Source organism: Dendrobates tinctorius, unplaced genomic scaffold (genome assembly GCF_039654945.1).
Source record: "Dendrobates tinctorius isolate UK_male_01 unplaced genomic scaffold, ASM3965494v1 ptg000035l, whole genome shotgun sequence".
Taxonomy (NCBI): Eukaryota; Metazoa; Chordata; class Amphibia; order Anura; family Dendrobatidae; genus Dendrobates; species Dendrobates tinctorius.
The window spans coordinates 41,909,121-41,928,395 of record NW_027361703.1 but is presented as its reverse complement, the minus strand read 5'-3'; the positions used below and the strand labels follow the sequence as shown (position 1 = coordinate 41,928,395).

Here is a 19,275-nt window from a genome sequence, read left to right as displayed (position 1 = left end):
TTTACCATGTTCACCAAATGCTAAAACTTTACAAGTTCATTACGAGTTTGTAGACACCAAACAAGTATAAGTTCTTTTTTTTAAGTGGTGAAAAAAAAAATCCAAAATGTGTATGAAAAAAAAAATTTGAATTTTCCAAGAACTGTAGAGTCTCCATTTTTGGAGGCTGGGTGAGGGTTTGTTTTTTTGCATACCGAGCTGACGCTTTTATTTATACTATTTTGGTGTGCATACAATCTCTTGACCGCCCGTTTTTGCATTTTAAATGCAATGTTGCAGCAACCAAAAAAAACACGTAATTCTGGCGTTTTGATTTTTGTTCTCGTTATTCCGTTTAGCGATCGGATTAATTCTTTTTATATATTGATAGATTGTATTTCCGCATTCAGAATCGCCCAAAGTGTATTTTTTTTTTTTTTTTTTAAATGTTTTATTTTGAATCGGGGGTGATTTAAACTTTTATTTTTAATAACTTTTTTTTGTTTTACTTTTCACTTGTTTCACCTGCTATGAAAGCCGACTGTTTGCTGTTAACAGAGTTCCAAAGCTGCCTAGCCACTGCACTGAAAACCCACCTGCCGGGGAGAAATAACTTTCTTTTGACAGCTTCCGGCTTTCAGTCATAGAGGTGCGGCTTGAATCACTGTTCAGGCCGCGACTGTAACCACATCCTGCACCAACTGACTGACAACTCTATGCAGATGTACTGCAGAACCAGCCGTCTGTCAGCACTGGCGCCCTGGTTATAGCCGCTGCTCACAATGTACTGCGCGGTAACTGAAGCTGCGTATCTATGACTGAGAGTCGGAGACTGCCACAGGGAATAAAGTTAATTTCTTCCCGGTAACTTTCAATGCAGCAACCAGGTAGCTTTAGAATGCTGTTAACCTGCAGATTACCCCCATACTGCAGGTTAACAGTGGTTTGGGACATGACAGGTTCCCTTTAAAGGGGCTCTGTCAGCACAGAATGATTGTTCAAACATCCAGTACATACTTTGTACCATGGCCATAGCTCACAGAAATAATTGTAAGCAGCATAGATTAGGGTGCCAAAACCCACACTAATTACTAAAGCAATAGGGCAAAAAGCACTCAGTGGACTGCTGTTTTTCTCAAAGATTGAAGATGGACTCAACAGAAAGCCCATGAGACAGTCATCAGCTAATGAGGAGGAAAAGCATTTGATTGTAAGCTTTTCTATATATGCATCCAACATTAATCTCTCCATTTTCTCACAATAATTTTTTTGGTATTAAAAAAACAAATAAATATTAAGAAAGAAAAAAAAAACATACCTGTAATGATTCAGAATACCAGTCTGGCTTGGACCCCAGACATGTAAAATCCAGTTGTCTAAATTCAAGCCTAGAAATAAAGTTACAAAATATCAAATTAAACAATGCAGAATGTATAAAGCTAGCAAAGTCCATCAAAGCAATGCATAAAAACAACTGCAACAGAAGTTCAATTAGGTGCTGTTCATACTAACATTTTGTCTTCAGTTTATGACCAACCAATTGTGGGAACTGGTAAGGCCAAGTTATTATTATTATTATTATTTATTTATATAGCACCATTGATTCCATGGTGCTCTACATGAGAAGGGGGTTACATACAAATTACAGATATCACTTACAGTAAACTAACAATGACAGACTGATACAGAGGGGAGAGGACCCTGCCCTTTCGGGCTTACATGCTACAGGATGGTGGGGAAGGAGACAGTAGGTTGGTGAGTTGCAGCAGTTCCGGTGTTGGTTGAGGTGATATCACCGGTAGTGGTGAGAGAGAAGGAGGTAGCGGGGTCATTGCAGGCTGTAGGCTTCCTTGAAGAGGTGGGTTTTCAGGTTCCGTTTGAAGGATCCAAATGTGGTCGATAGTCGCACTTGTTCACATTTCCAGTATTTCACTTACCAGTTCCTGACTCTAGTAACATTCATGGGAGGTGTAATTCCACTTATAAGATGCGCTGAATTCATTAAGTCACGTGTGACTCTTACAGAGTTCGACACATCACACTCCAGCGAGCTCTTCATTAACATTGGTGTGCGCAACGCCAATTGATCAGCCACATTGACTTCAGTGATGTAACAAATGGATGCAGCAGCAGTTTTCTTAGTTGGCCAAAAACGATATACAGACAATTATTCTATACAGATCGCTCAGTATGCATTGTTTTCTTTGGTCTGCCTGTGTAGACAAATGTAAATGTCCACTAATCAGTAAAAGTATACTGACTGTTCCATGTAAAACATACCATAAGAATACATTTCCACAATGAGCTTTTAGTGAGTTCTTGATGCTAAAGATTTTCTGCATCTGTGAAGGATGGGGGGGGGGGGGGATTCAATGGCAGCTTACAATACTCCTGAAACATGTAGCTGTAGCAGGCAGGACACCTGGCTTAGCTGGGTAAGCCCAGCCTTCTCAGCTTCAGAGAAGAAATTCACACCCCTACAAGCTAGCAATCTCAAAGCTCCTACAGGAAAATCCCCTGTAGAGCTCATGTGATCTGCTTTGTTGAGTCAGCGGTCATTTCATAAGGAGAATATGGATTTCTCATGTCCTAGCCACACACCGGTTACATTTTTGAGATCTCTCAAACGGATTGAACGTCTTTTAGGGTCTCGATCCATTCTAGCACCCCAGGGTGGGGAGATACGTAGAATGCCTAGTAGGAGCCAGGTAACAAGGCTGTATTTGGTCTCCAAGCGTAATGGGGGCCCGACTACACCCGATGATACTAGAACCACTGCCCTATGACCTTCCTTTGGAAAGTTATGATCTTTCATAGGTTTTTGGAGATGCATCTACAAACCTCCAGGGGAAGTGGGATAAGGACCCACCTAGGGGCAAAAAAGGATGTGAATATTCAAGGGGATAAAAGGTTTGCGTAAGGCCATGTGGTCTCTTTTCTGTTGTGCTTGCTGTTCACGTCAAAAGTAGGGGCCACGTTGAGAACATGCTGTGAAGGAACCAGCTGGTAGCCCATGCCCCCTGCGGCCAAGCGCACACATGGTCAATCATCAAACCGGTAATTGACATGATCCATCTGCTCATATCTTTTGTACTTCACCCATATTTGCATATCTGACCATTGCATATGTATAACCATTGTGTATTTAGTGTATTGTCTAGTATTCCCTTAAGGTGATGAAATATATATTTTAACCTTGGGCTGCTCTTATCTTAATCCACACATCAGTATTCTCAGTATAACTTTCCATGCTACCGAGGCTGGTTTCTGGCATGATATAATCCTGTTAACGAAGCGGGCTTATATTTAACGAGGAACTGGTGGCAGTCCTACTGAGCTGGCAGAGCTCCATTTCACTGGTGCTAGTGAAAGGGGCCTGTCAGGGTTGTGGGAGAGTGTGGTTCCACAGCAGTGGGCCACATACTCTCATACCCCGTGCCTCCTTGTTCCCGTGTGAACAGGGGGTGTATGTGTAAAACTGTATCAAACTGACCTTGCGTGTCACCAGGTGGTGTGGAACGTCATGTTGGTGCAAGTGAGGATACCGCACTATGTGATCCTTCTGATGTTATAGTGAAGTTAGGCGGTGTGGCGAGGTGCAAGGTCATCACAGCACCTTTTAACTAAATTTTTTCATTGCGCTTTTCAGTGCATTTTTTAACCTGCTTTTATCGTCTTTGACAAAACTTTACCCATATACAAAATACATGCTTACATGAACTTCTGATGCGTTTCCACTGTGGAAACGTATGAAAAATAGGTGCATTTTTACATGCAGATTTTCCTGCATCTAATGCAAGCGTATAGGAAAAATCTGTACATATAACTCAACGTACCCGCAAGAGAAATTGGCATATTGAGGATTTGACACACGCACCACAGTTCGGCATGAGATTTTTATAGATCACATACAATTAACTGAAACTGTAAAATGCTGCACTTTTGACGAAGCGTAAAAAACCTCGCCAAAAACTCATCGTGAGCACACAACCTTAGTTTGTCGGAATGATAATATCAACTAAAAATAAAATACCAATGTCAGCTAGGGGACTTAGAGTCCTGCAATTATTCCTCTGTTGCTGCAGATAAACTAAGCATTGTAAAGAAAATGAAATTATCTTTGTTAAAATTATGTTAATGAGCTTATAGATGCTCACAGGAAAGTCTTGGGACTAGCAAGTCCTACAACCGACTCGATGGTCCCAGAAAAAAACCTCCACCCTAGTTTTGACTGATGGCTCCTCAATTCTTACAGGCACGGAAATCACGTGTATAGATCATGCTTTGCCATTCCAGATCTTGTGTGGCACTTCTTTTGCTGGAAATGGCATATATTGCGGGAGACGTTGGGCGCCCTGGGCCTGGGACCACATTCAGGGCACTTCACAAGATTTTTCCAAACAAAACTAATATTTCCTAAAATGCGAAGTCTATCTGCAATCACAAAGGTAATGACCTCAACAAGGCACCGCCATTGTTTAGTAAGCATAAACCTAACAGACGCCCTATCTGTACAACACTGTTTAATGTGAAGATAAGCGGTAGAGACCGTATAGTTAAAACTGTTACATGAATCCACAAAAATCGCAAAATACACCAGCCACTGATTATGTGATTGCCACATGGGCACCTAGAATATCCACTAAATACACCAGCCCCTGATGATGTGATTGCCACATGGCCACCTAAAATGTCCACTAAATACACCAGCCCCTGATGATGTGATTGCCACATGGCCACCTAGAATGTCCACTGAATACACCAGCCACTGATGTGATTGCCACATGGCCTCTTAGAATGTCCACTAAATACACCAGCCACTGATGTGATTGCCACATGGCCTCTTAGAATGTCCACTAAATACACCAGCCACTGATGATGCGATTGCCACCTAGAATATCCACTAAATACATCAGCCCCTGATGATGTGATTGACACATGGCCACCTAGAATGTCCACTGAATACACCAGCCACTGATGTGATTGCCACATGGCCTCTTAGAATGTCCACTAAATACACCAGCCACTGATGATGCGATTGCCACCTAGAATATCCACTAAATACACCAGCCCCTGATGATGTGATTGCCACATGGCCACCTAGAATGTCCACTGAATACACCAGCCACTGATGTGATTGCCACATGGCCTCTTAGAATGTCCACTAAATACACCAGCCACTGATGTGATTGCCACATGGCCTCTTAGAATGTCCACTAAATACACCAGCCACTGATGATGCGATTGCCACCTAGAATATCCACTAAATACATCAGCCCCTGATGTGATTGCCACATGGCCTCTTAGAATGTCCACTAAATACACCAGCCACTGATGATGCGATTGCCACCTAGAATATCCACTAAATACATCAGCCCCTGATGATGTGATTGACACATGTGCACCTAGAATGTCCACTAAATACACCAGCCCCTGATGATGTGATTGCCACATGGCCACCTAGAATGTCCACTAAATACACCAGCCACTGATGATGCAATTGCCACATGGGCACCAAGAATATCCACTAAATACACCAGCCACTGATGTGATTGCCACCTAGAATATCCACTAAATACACCAGCTACTGATGATGTGATTGCCACATGGGCACCTAGAATGTCCACTAAATACACCAGCCCCTGATGATGTGATTGCCACATGATCACCTAAAATATCCACTAAATACACCAGCTACTGATGATGTGATTGCCACATGGGCACCTAGAATGTCCACTAAATACACCAGCCCCTGATGATGTGATTGCCACATGGGCACCTAGAATATCCACTAAATACACCAGCCACTGATTATGTGATTGCCACCTAGAATGTTGACTAAATACATCAGCTACTGATGTGATAGCCACATGAGCACCTAGAATGTCCACTAAATACACCAGCTACTGATGATGTGATAGCCACATGAACACCTAGAATGTCCACTAAATACACCAGCCCCTGATGATGTGATTGCCACATGGCCACCTAGAATGTCCATTAAATACACCAGCCACTGATGATAAAATTGCCACCTAGAATGTCCACTAAATACACCAGCTACTGATAATGTGGTTGCCACATGGCCACCTAGAATGTCACAAGCTACTGATGATGATTGCCACAGGACCACCTAGAATAGCCACTAAATACACCAGCCCCTGATGAGGTGGTTGCCACATGGCCACCTAGAATGTCACAAGCTACTGATGATGTGATTGCCACAGGACCACCTAGAATAGCCACTAAATACACCAGCCCCTGATGTGATTGCCACATGAGCACCTAGAATGTCCACTAAATACACCAATCACTGATGATGTGATTGCCACATGAGCACCTAGAATGTCCACTAAATACACCAGCCACTGATGATGTGGTTGCCACATGGCCACCTAGAATGTCACAAGCTACTGATGATGTGATTGTCACAGGACCATCTAGACTATCCACTAAATACACCAGCCCCTGATGATGTGATTGCCACATGTGCACCTAGAATATCCACTAAATACACCAGCCCCTGATGATGTGACTGCCACATGAGCACCTAGAATTTCCACTAAATACACCAGCTACTGATAATGTGGTTGCCACATGGCCACCTAGAATGTCACAAGCTACTGATGTGATTGCCACAGGACCACTCACAATTTCTAAATTTCTAGGTGGTGGTGTTGGGAGGGTTGGGACCCTGGAGCAGAGGGGGATTGAGCAGGTAAATGTTGGTTCCTTTATTACTGTAGAAAAGTTCCTCTTGTTGGCTGGCTTTTCAATAACCCAGAATCTCATAAAAAATGGGTTGTCTGAGTTTGATAGCATCACAATCAGAAAGACCGAATAGTTGACAACAACGCTAAGATAACCCATCATTGGCACAAAGAAAAAAAAAAAAAAAAGAATCACATTTGGTACTTTAGTGATATTGTCTATCTATGGTTAGGAATATCAGACTACAGGAAAGATGCTCCCTTCTCCCCCCTCTAACTTATCAAAAAAAATTAGAACCTAGCTATATGAATTATTCAAGCACAAGGGCGCATTTATTGACCTAGGTTATCATTTTGTTTCCACGAACGACAGGAACTCTGAAACAGACCGTATTATTGTGCAGAGAATTTATATTTTCTTAAGCCAATAAAGAACAAAGACACGGATTTTGTAGGCGACACTGGGAAAATTTGCCTTAGTGCAGTAGATAGTGGTATGATTTTATAAACTGGTCCTGTACATCAGTGAGGAAAGCCTGAGTCTGCAGGTAAACATCTCAATAATCCTTACAGAGATAAAACAGAAAAAAGGTTCTAACAAACCCCAAAGAGGGGTACAAGCTGTCAGCAGGAAATCACGGGATCTCTGCATACATCAGGAAGACATGAGCGGTTAGGAATATATTTTATGCGCCTATCCAGCATCTAGACTAGAAAACAAGACTCTTGATAGAGAGGAGATAAAATATGCAGTGTTGGGCAATGTGCATTGTACTGCCAAATAAGAGTAATGTAGAAAGTGCTGACCTTGGTGAGCAGCAGAGCCTAACTATCATAGGAAGAACATCACTCCCTCAGGTATAAGCCAGAGCACCACAATAAGGCCGGGATCACACTAGCGTGTGTGATCGTCTCTCGCATCAACATACGGCGCTGCCGCCAGCACTCAGGACCGGAGCTGCAGCTGCATAGAAATACATTACGCCTCATTCAGACAAGTTTTTCATAACTTTCTAAGTGTTTTTCACAGATAGACTATAATTGATGTGTGTGCTATGGTGCGGTTCACATGTCCATGCTTTTTTTCATGTCGTGTCTGCCAAAAAATCTTAACAGACACGTGTGGTTTTGATCATAGAATCGTAGAGTTGGAAGGGACCTCCTGGGCCATCACGTCCAACCCCATGCTCAAAGCAGGATTCGCTAAATCATCCCAGACAGATGTCTGTCCAGCCTCTGTTGGAAGGCTTCCATTGAAGGAGAACTCACCACTTCTCGTGGCAGCCTGTTCCACTCATTTATCACTCTGTCAAAAAGTATTTTCTAATATCTAATCTCTGTCTCCTCCCATTCAGTTTCATTCCATTGCTTCTAGTCTTTCCTTGTGCAAATGAGAATAAAGTTGATCCTTCTACAATGTGACAGCCCTTGAGATATTTGTAGAGAGCTATTAAGTCTCCTCTCAGTCTTATCTTTTGCAAGCTAAACATTCCCAAATCATGCAACCTTTCCTCGTAAGACAGGGTTTGCAGACCGGTCACCATTCTGGTCGCTCTTTTCTGAACTTGCTCCAGTTTGTTGATGTCTTTTTTAAAATGTGGCGCCCAAAACTGGACACAGTATTCCAGATGAGGTCTGACCAAAGAGGAGTAGAGGGCAATAATGACTTCACGTGATCGAGACTATATGCTGTTAGTACATCCTAGAATTGCATTTGCCTTTTTTGCTGCTGCATCACACTGTTGACTCATATTCTGTCTGTGATCTATTAGTATACCCAAGTCTTTTTCACATGTGCTGTTGCTTAGCCCTACTCCTCCCATTCTGTTTATGCTTTTTTCATTTTTATTGCCTAGATGTAGTACTTTGCATTTTTCCCTGTTAAAAACCATTCTGTTAGTTGCTGCCCACTGCTCCAGTTTATTTATATCTTTTTGAATCCTCTCTCTCTCTTCTCTAGTATTGGCTATCCCTCCTAGCTTTGTGTCATCAGCAAATTTAATCAGTTTACCCTTAATTCCTTCATCTAAATCATTGATAAAGATGTTGAACAATACAGGGCCCAGGACAGAGCCCTGTGGTTCCCCACTTGAGACATTCTTCCAACTGGATGTGCAGCCATTTACGACCACTCTTCGGGTCCGATCACTAAGCCAGTTATGAATCCACCCAACAGTTGTCTTGTCCATTCCATACCTAGTCATTTTTCCAATAAGGATTGTGTGAGATACTATGTCAAATGCTTTGCTGAAGTCAAGATATAGTATATCTACAGGATTTCCCTGATTCCGTCATAGAAGGAAATTAAGTTAGTCTGACATGACTTATTAGTTACAATCTAAGACATGGATCAGAATTACTCGGACAATAAAGAAGCTAAGGCTGACCAGCACCTCTTAAGACGATGAAGCAAATGTGAACAGATGCAAGCTGCCATGACTGCATTATATACATACCAAAGAGGCAGCAGTACACTTTATGTACCAGGCATAATTACATATATGAAATTTATACTGCTATACAGAAACGTATAAAATGGTGTTCCCTAGCCCACAAATTGGTAAATTCATGTTTGCCCACCAGACAAAGCGTACCTTACTTAATGGGACGTTAATAGGGATAAGCAGACACGTGGAAGTTTGGGTCCGTCAGATTCGTCAGAACATTAGACCAAAGTTTGGTTCGCGTATCAGAAACGTACCCAAATTAGAAACCCCATAAATATCAATGGGACCCACACTTTGGATCACTCTCTTCGCCGGACTCCCAAACTGTAAAACGGACTTTCGTGAGAAGTTTGTGTATAAACCCCAAACATTACAGTTCGGGTTTGCTCATCTCTAGACCTTAACCATTTTAATTTGTATGCTTTTTGCCCAGCATAAGCATGTTTGAAAAAAAAGAGGGTTTGTAGGATCTGATGCTAATTAAAATAACCCAAGGCCTTATTCAGGAGTCCAAGATATTCCACATAAGCACACAAAAAAAAAAAAATGTATCAGTGCCATCGCTGTTTTGCCTCCGATCTTCAGTAGCCTTTCAGTTTTTACCATCGGTGATTTTCAAGTATGAATAAATAAATTACAATTCAATACAATTGCAATGTGTATTTTTTTTTTTGCAAACAGACCGCAAAAAAAACTAAAAATTAAAAAAAAATGGACATGTGAACAAGTCCAAATATTATAATATACATGTCCAGTCCGTGAAAATTGTTCTCCTGTTGATAACATGGTGGCCAGTAGCTATCTCCGAGAGATGGCTGATGCTGTTTAGCTGACAGCCATTTAAGGTGTATGGAGCCCTTACAGTTGGCTTTGGCTGCCGAAGACTTCGAGATAACATTGAAAAGCTTGCACAGATTTACTTACAACGGTTCTGAACACCTTCATGGGCGAGTTTGCTCCCAAATGCACAATCTCCATTTGTTGGCGTTTTTGCACAAGCATACATGTGGTTTACATCAATTGTCTACATTCCTGACCTTTGTGGTCTGACATTATAGGTTCCAGAATACCTACTAAAAAGTATACACACTTTGAGGTCACACTATGACCACACCGGCGACCAATCGTGTTCAAGGGTTTGAACACATCCAGATTTTAATCTTGTGCAAACAATTAGGGCCATTTCAGTTTTTTTCTTTCATAGTCACAGGCAGACTATGGAGCGTTTATTATTTCAGCTGGTTTAGATGGAACGTCTGTATTTAATCAGACATGTTTGACTCCACAGTTTAAGCCAAGCTAATTAGATTGCCTGTGTGTCACTCATCAGAAATGTAATTACCAAATGTAACACCAGCGGGAGCCAGAAAAAGAAAAAGAACACTTGTAGTATGTAAAATGTATGTCTAGGAGAGATAAACTAAAAGTTGTCAGGACCCGGCTATTACACAAGGATATCCAACTATTTCACAAGACTGGCAGCTCTAGCGTGCTCACTAAAATGAGGAATGATTAATCCATTATTTCCACACTGGGTAATGTTCTTTACAGATCAATGCTAGGACAAACTCATTACCTATTTCATTTTCTCCCATTCAGGCTCCAAAGGACTACACTCATATTTTAATGTAATAATACATGGCACAGTTTGTGCTCTGGATACATGTTTACTGAGACAAAAAACAACTTATCTGTGAAAATATCACGGCCTCAGTATCCTCCACTGTAATACCACCAACTAAAGCGTGGAAATCTTTACACCCAACTCACTTTCTGCAAAAACAATCTTACTTTAAAAGAGTTAATTACGAACATTATCTTAAAGACATGCAAACACTTAATACAAATACACCTTTAATGATCCAGCAACAGCAGTCTCCATCTCTAGCAGTCTCATAGCTGGTTTATAAGCTTCACAACTGCCTCATTCACATGTCGGTGTTTAAACGCGTACGTGAAAAAATGGTGCCAATGGCATCAGTGTATGGGCCCTTGTATCATTTTTACCATCAGTACAGCATCAGTGTTGTGGATCAGTGTCATCAGTGTATGGCCCTTGTATCATTTTTACCATCAGTACAGCATCAGTGTTTTGGATCAGTGTCATCAGTGTATGGGCCCTTGTATCATTTTTGCCATCAGTACAGCATCAGTGTTTTGGATCAGTGTCATCAGTGTATGGCCCTTGTATCATTTTTACCATCAGTACGGCATCAGTGTTTTGGATCAGTATCATCAGTGTATGGCCCTTGTATCATTTTTGCCATCAGTACAGCATCAGTGCTTTGGATCAGTGTCATCAGTGTATGGCCCTTGTATCATTTTTACCATCAGTACAGCATCAGTGTTTTGGATCAGTATCATCAGTGTATGGCCCTTGTATCATTTTTGCCATCAGTACAGCATCAGTGCTTTGGATCAGTGTCATCAGTGTATGGCCCTTGTATCATTTTTACCATCAGTACAGCATCAGTGTTTTGGATCAGTATCATCAGTGTATGGCCCTTGTATCATTTTTGCCATCAGTACAGCATCAGTGCTTTGGATCAGTGTCATCAGTGTATGGCCCTTGTATCATTTTTACCATCAGTACAGCATCAGTGTTTTGGATCAGTGTCATCAGTGTATGGCCCTTGTATCATTTTTACCATCAGTACAGCATCAGTGTTTTGGATCAGTGTCATCAGTGTATGGCCCTTGTATCATTTTTGCCATCAGTACAGCATCAGTGTTTTGGATCAGTGTCATCAGTGTATGGCCCTTGTATCATTTTTACCATCAGTATGGCATCAGTGTTTTGGATCAGTATCATCAGTGTATGGCCCTTGTATCATTTTTGCCATCAGTACAGCATCAGTGCTTTGGATCAGTGTCATCAGTGTATGGCCCTTGTATCATTTTTACCATCAGTACAGCATCAGTGTTTTGGATCAGTATCATCAGTGTATGGCCCTTGTATCATTTTTGCCATCAGTACAGCATCAGTGCTTTGGATCAGTGTATGGCCCTTGTATCATTTTTGCCATCAGTACAGCATCAGTGCTTTGGATCAGTGTCATCAGTGTATGGCCCTTGTATCATTTTTGCCATCAGTATGGCATCAGAGTTTTGGATCAGTGTCATCAGTGTATGGTCCTTGTATCGTTTTTACCATCAGTATGGCATCATTGTTTTGGATCAGTGTGTCATCAGAGTATGGTCCTTGTATCATTTTTACCATCAGTATGGCATCAGTGTGTCATCAGTGTATGGTCCTTGTATCATTTTTACCATCAGTACAGCATCAGAGTTTTGGATCAGTGTCATCAGTGTATGGCCCTTGTATCATTTTTACCATCAGTATGGCATCATTGTTTTGGATCAGTGTGTCATCAGAGTATGGTCCTTGTATCATTTTTACCATCAGTATGGCATCAGTGTGTCAGTGTATGGTCCTTGTATCATTTTTACCATCAGTACAGCATCAGTGTTTTGGATCAGTGTGTCATCAGTGTATGGCCCTTGTATCATTTTTACCATCAGTATGGCATCATTGTTTTGGATCAGTGTGTCATCAGAGTATGGTCCTTGTATCATTTTTACCATCAGTATGGCATCAGTGTGTCAGTGTATGGTCCTTGTATCATTTTTACCATCAGTACAGCATCAGTGTTTTGGATCAGTGTGTCATCAGTGTATGGCCCTTGTATCATTTTTACCATCAGTATGGCATCATTGTTTTGGATCAGTGTGTCATCAGAGTATGGTCCTTGTATCCAGAATGCAAACTTTTCTGTACCATAAAAAACACTTTAAAAACATGGCTTCACATCTAAAGCAAAAATGCATCAAATAAGGTTTAGAAGATTGAGTAGTTTGGTGCAGAAAACCAAAAACACAGTATTTCTGCAACAGGTGAATACGACCTTACAGACACAAACAAAGCCAGATGTCATATAGTGAAACTACATAAAGACGAGAAAGTTTTGGCAGCTACAACTGTGAATGAATAAACAAAAATTGAATCCATAGGACCCAACTAGAAATGAGCAGGATGCAGAGATGACGTCCCGCCAAAACTTGCAGCTATGCGCGCCTGCATTATATATCCCTCTTTCTGTTCTTTAAAAGTTGGGAGGTACGGATCTTACAAATGGAGAGCTTAAAGCTTAGTTCCTATAAAGAGTTGGTAGCCAAAAACGGGCATAAAATCTTGTTTAGAAGAAATGTGAAAGCTGCAGATGATGCTGACTGCGTGCAGAGATCACATAACATTGTTTATGCCAGGAGACGGACATTAGTGAATAGGAGAGGCCCAGAGGCAACATTTGTACAGGTTTGTTTTTTGCCCCAAGTCCCCACCCTGGACCCAAAGACAATAAGCTTTGAAGTAGGGTGAAACCCCTTTAAGACAGAAGAGGTACAGGAAGAGTGTGGCTTCAGGCTGGACGTACAGTATGCACCAACCTGTATAGAATTTATTAGAGCCATAGAACAATTGCATGCATACTTAGCAATTACCACTCCCTGTTTTAGAGATTTCAAGGTGCTAGACATTGCTGAGCACTGAAGTTTCTGTTCATGGTCGATGACTAGTTACTAGACCGGCCTACGGAATATCATCAAGAGCAGGGGTGGGCAATTAATTTTGCCATGGGGCCGCATTAGAAATTGGGATGGTGTCAGAGGGCCGGATTAATATAATTAACTCAGTTGTACCCAATACTATATATGTATATAATATATAGTATACATATGCTATCTTTTCATAAACAAGGGGCTTTATTAGGCGCTGACCACTCTACCCAGAGTCCCAGACCCTGGCCTGACGTAAACACCCAGTCCAGCCCCAACCACCCAGTCCATACCCAAACACCCAGTCCATACCCAAACACCCAGTCCAGACCCAGTCTAAAGTAATTGATGCTAGCCTTACATTGCACCACAGTGTCACTGGTCTGCTTGCAGCAGTGTAGATCACACCACGCCTCCACGCCCGCACGTTTTAGCACAGAGTTGGAGGCGTGGTGATGTATACTGCTGCAAGCAGACGTCACCAACGGCATCTACGCAGCCCTCTCAGACCACGCCCCCCTCCAGCCTCGACCAGTCAGCGCCGCAGGTCTGGTGGGTGGGCGGTGTGCTGGAGGCAATGTTTCTTATGTTGGTGCACGTCCAGCTGAATTCATTAAAAGGCGAACACCTCGAAACCTTGGTGCATCTTACTCCAGCAGACTCTGAACTAAAACTGGTATATATAATGCCAGTCTTGATTAATTCCACCCAACAATTTCGTTTGCACAACCTTAAAAAAAATTACAGCTTTTTATGAATATTTTAGTAGAGAAGCTTGAAAAGAGCAGCTATGCTGAAGGTCCATGCTAGTATCATACTGAGCTCGACTAAGCTTTGAAAACTGAAAAATTTATAGATGATTGGCAAATAATGTTCTTTGTCGATCTCACCTTCTAATTTTGGTATAGCATATTAAAGGGGCAGCAGATAAATATTCAGGAATTCTAGAAGAGGATTGGGAAAGTCTTTATTTTATTCCTTGGTTAGATTGGGAGATGTCAAAAATCTGATCACACTACACTGGTACTTCACAGGCAGGAACACAATGACAAGTTGCGTATTATACAGTTGTGTGAAAAAATATTTGCCCCTATTCTGATTTCCTATTCTTTTGCATGTTTGTCATACTTAAACGTTTCAGATTACCAAAAAAAAGTGTAAATATTAGACCAAGATAACACAAGTAAACACAAAATGCAGGTCTTTATTACTAAAGCCCCCGTTACACACTGCGATATCGCTAGCAATATCGCTGTAAAGTCACCGATTTTGTGACGTAGCAGCGATATCGCTACATGTGATACTTACCTCCGACCGGCTCCCCCGCTGATTATCGCTGGTCGCGCAAGAAGGTCCTGTATCATTTCTCGTCGTCAGCTTCCTGCGGCGCTTCCTGCTGTGCCAACGAGCGACGCGACGCGTCTGACAGGTAAGTAGCGACCCCCGACCCCTGCGATGTCGCTGGTGAGATCTGCCTGTGTGGCAGCTCACTAGCGCCCACTTAGCGATGCACCAGCGATCCATATCGTTGTCGGAATCGCTGGTGCATCGCTATGTGTAACGGTACCCTAAGGGAAAAAGAAATCCAAACCTACAGGGCCCTGTGTGAAAAAGTGATTGCCCCCTAAACCTAATAACTGGTTGGGCCACCCTTAGCAGCAACTTGTTTGCGATAACTGGTAACAAGTCTTTTACAACGCTCAGGAGGAATTTTGGCCCACCTCACCTTTGCAGAATTGATGTAATTCAGCCACGTTGGGGGGGGAGGGGGGGGGGGGGGTCTGAGCATGAACCGCCTTTTTTAAAGTCATGCCATAGCATCTCAATCGGATTAAGGTCCGGACTTTGACTAGGCCATTCCAAAGTCTTAATTTTGTTTTTCTTAAGCAATTCAGAGGTGAACTTGCTGGTGTATTTTGAATCATTGTCCTGCTGCATAACTCAAGAGCGCTTCAGCTTCAGGTCACAAACAAATGAGAGGACATGCTCCTTCTGGATTTTTTGATAAACAGCAGAATTCATGGTTCCATTTACCACAAGTCTTCCAGGTCTTCAAGCAGCAAAACAGCACCAAACCATCATACCACCACCACCATAATGTACTGTTTGTATGTTGTTCCTTTTCTGAAATGCTGTTATTTCAATGCCAAATGTAATGGAACTTACACCTTCCAAAAAGTTCAACTTTTGTCTCGTCAGTCTACAGAATATTCTCCCAAAAATTTTGGGGATCATCGAGATATTTTCTGGCAAAACTGTGACTAGCCTTTATTTTCCTACTCAGCAGTGGTTTTCATCTTGGAACTCTGCAATGCTGGTCATTTTTGCCTTGTCGCTTTCTTATGGTGAAGTTATGAGCATGAACACTTAACTTAAATGAACCAAGTAAGAACTGCAGTTCTTTGAATGTTGTTGTGTGGCCCTTTGGGACCTCTTGAAAAAGTCGTCGCTGTGCTCTTGGGGTAATTTTGGTCAGCCGGCCACTCCTGGGAAGGTTTACCACTATTCCATGTTTTGGCATTTGTGGATAATGGCTCTCACTGTGGTTCTCTGGAGTCCCAAAGTTTTAGAAATGGTTTTATAACCTTTTCCAGACTGATAGATCTCAATTGATTTGTTTCCCATTTGTTCCAGAATTTCTTCGGAATGCAGCATGAAGTCTAGCTTTTGAGAGACTTTTAGTCTACTTCACTTTGTCAGGTTCTATTTAAGGGATTTCTTGATTGAGAACAGTCATTAGGCCTAAGTATGGCTAGGGAATTTGAACTCTGCTTCACAAAGATGTGATAAACCACAATTTATGTTGGGGGGGAATCACTTTTTCACACAGGGCCCTGTAGGTTTGAATTTCTATTTACCCTAATAATGAAGACCTTAAGTTAAGAACTGGACGTTGTATTTATTTGTGTTATCTTCGTCTAATATTTAAATTTCTTTGGTAATCTGAAACATTTAAGTGTAACAAACATGCAAATAGGAAATCAGGAAAGGGGCAAACACTTTCACACAACTGTAATACACATTTTTTTATTATTTTATACAGATATGACAGAATCCACCATTTACAATAGATGATGGTCAAGGCTTACCCTATATATTAGCCTTTGCAAAAGTCACAGAGCTAGTCTGCAAAATTTTCCAAGAAAAGATAATTAGGGGAATTTATTAAGATTAACATACTTTATGCTGGTCCTAATAAAAAAGCCTGTATGCATGGGGTAAGACGGTAAAACATTATTCCTCATAATTTACAACTCTGTGACACAAAACTGGCATGGGGGTTTTCCCTATTTCTAAATTTTCCCTCAATGAGTCAAGCCTATAAGTTCTTATAGCCCATGTGGCGGCAGTAAAGCACATCTGAACAGCAGCTTTGGCATGATGTCTATTAACATGATCATGTACAGAGAACAAAATGGAAATCCCACTATAAAAAAAAAAAAAGTTTCACTATCCAGCTTTGAAAGCTAAAGTTGAGCAAAAAGATTTGCACAGCTCCCAGATGAGGGCAAGGCAAACCTGCTACTACAGTGCCTTGAGAAAGTATTCATACCCTGTGAACTTTTCCACATTTTTCACGTTACATCCACAAGTTTAATTTTTTTTTATTTGGCTTTTATAATAGAGCGACACAAAGTAGAAAGTATTTGTGACGCGTACAGGAAAGGATACATGGTTTTCGAAGCCTTTTAAAAATATAAATCTAAAAATTGTGATGTACATGTGTATTCAGCCCTTTTGAGTCAATACTTTTAAGGATCAACTTTTTCCGCAACAAGTCTTTTGGGGTATGTCTCTACCAGCTTTGGACATCTAGGGGCTGAAAATTTTGCCCATTCCTCTGCAAACTAGCTCTAGCTCAGTGAGATTGGATGGAGGCGTCTGTGAATAGCAATTGTCAAGTCTGGCCACAGATTCTCAATGGGATTTAGGTCTTGACTGTGACTGGGCCATTCACACACATGAATATACTTTGATCTAAACCAGTGTTCCCCAACTCCAGTCCTCAAGAGCCACCAACAGGTCATGTTTTCAAGATGTCCCTTAAAATTGCACTGGAGAGATCTGCTCACCTGCACAGGCAATAATTCCACCACCTTGGCAATACTAAGGAAATCCTTAAAACCTGACGTGTTGGTGACTCTTGAGGACTGGAGTGGGGAAACACGGATCTAAACCATTCCACTGTAGCTCAAGCAGTATGTTTAGGGTCATTGTACTGCTGGAAGGTGAACCTATGCCCCAGTCTCAAGTCTTTTGCAGGCTCTAACCGGTTTTTCTCCAGGATTGTATTGTATTTAGCTCCATCCTTTTTGACATCAACTCTGACCAGCTTCCCTGTTCTAGCTTAAAAAAGCCCCCACAGCAGAAGGCTGCCACCACCATATTTGATGATGGGGATGTTATCTTCAGGGTGATGTTCAGGGTTAGTTTTTCCCACACACAGCATTTAGCCCAAAAATTTTCTTCCACCTGCTAGCTGTGTCACCCACATGGCTGTTTCCAAACAGGACTTCTTATGGCTTGCTTTAAAAAATTGCTTTCTTCTTGCCACTCTTCCATAATGGCCATATTTGTGGAGTGTATGACTAATAGCCGTCTTGTGGATAGATTCTCCCACCTGAACTGTGGATCTCTGCAGCTCCACCAGCGTGACCATGGGCCTCTTGGCTGCTTCTCTAGTGTTCTTGTGATGTCAGTTTAGGAGAATGGCCATGTCTCGGCAGGTTTGTAGTTGTGCCTTATGCCTTCCATTTTTGAATAATGGATTTTATAATTGTCCGTGAGATGTTCAGTGCTTGAGCTATACTATACAGGTGCTTCTCACAAAATTAGAATATCAACATAAAGTTAATTTATTGAGTTCTTCAATACAAAAAGTGAAACTCATTACATAGAGTCAATACAAACATAGTGAACTATTTCAAGTGTTTACTTCTGTTAATGTTAATGATTATGTCTTACAGTCAATGAAAGCCCAAAAGTCCTTATCTCAGTAAATTAGAATATTTAACAAAAAATCCCCGCAAAGGCTTCCTAAGCGTTTAAAAAGGTCCCTTAGTCTGTTTCAGTAGGCTCCACAATCATGGGGAAGTCTGCTGACTTGACAGATGCCCAGAAGGCAGTCATTAACACACTCCACGAGGAGGGTAAGCCACAAAAGTTCATTACTAAAGAAGCTGGCTGTTCACAGAGCGCGCTATCCAAGCATATTAGTGGAAGGAAAAAGTGTAGTAGAAAAAGGTGCGCAAGTAACCAGGATGACTGCAGCCTTGAAAGGATTGTTAAGAAAAAAAACATTCAAAAATTTGGGGAAAATTCACAAGGAGTGGACTGCTGCTGGAGTCATTGCTTCAAGAGTCTCCACACAGAGACATATCCAGGATATGGGTTACAAGTGTCGCATTATACCTTGTGTCAGGCCACTCATGACCAATGGACAATGCCAGAAGCGTCTTACCTGGGCCAAGGAGAAAAGAGTTGAACTGTTGCTTAGTGGTCCAAGGTGTTTTCAGATGAAAATAAATTTTGCATTTTAATTGGAAATCAAGGTCCCAGAGTCTGGAGGAAGAGTGGAGGGGCAC

At 41.6% G+C, this 19,275-nt stretch overlaps 1 protein-coding gene across 1 annotated transcript in view; it reads right to left on the bottom strand.

Annotated features, from left to right (window-relative positions):
• The window catches only part of PLXNB2 (plexin B2), a 295,006-nt gene that overhangs the window by 201,865 nt on the left and 73,866 nt on the right, over positions 1 to 19,275 (bottom strand). Inside the window, exon 2 of the mRNA XM_073573427.1 lies at positions 1,298 to 1,367. The gene's annotated coding sequence lies outside the window, so the exon portion shown is untranslated. The remainder of the gene's footprint in view (positions 1 to 1,297; positions 1,368 to 19,275) is intronic.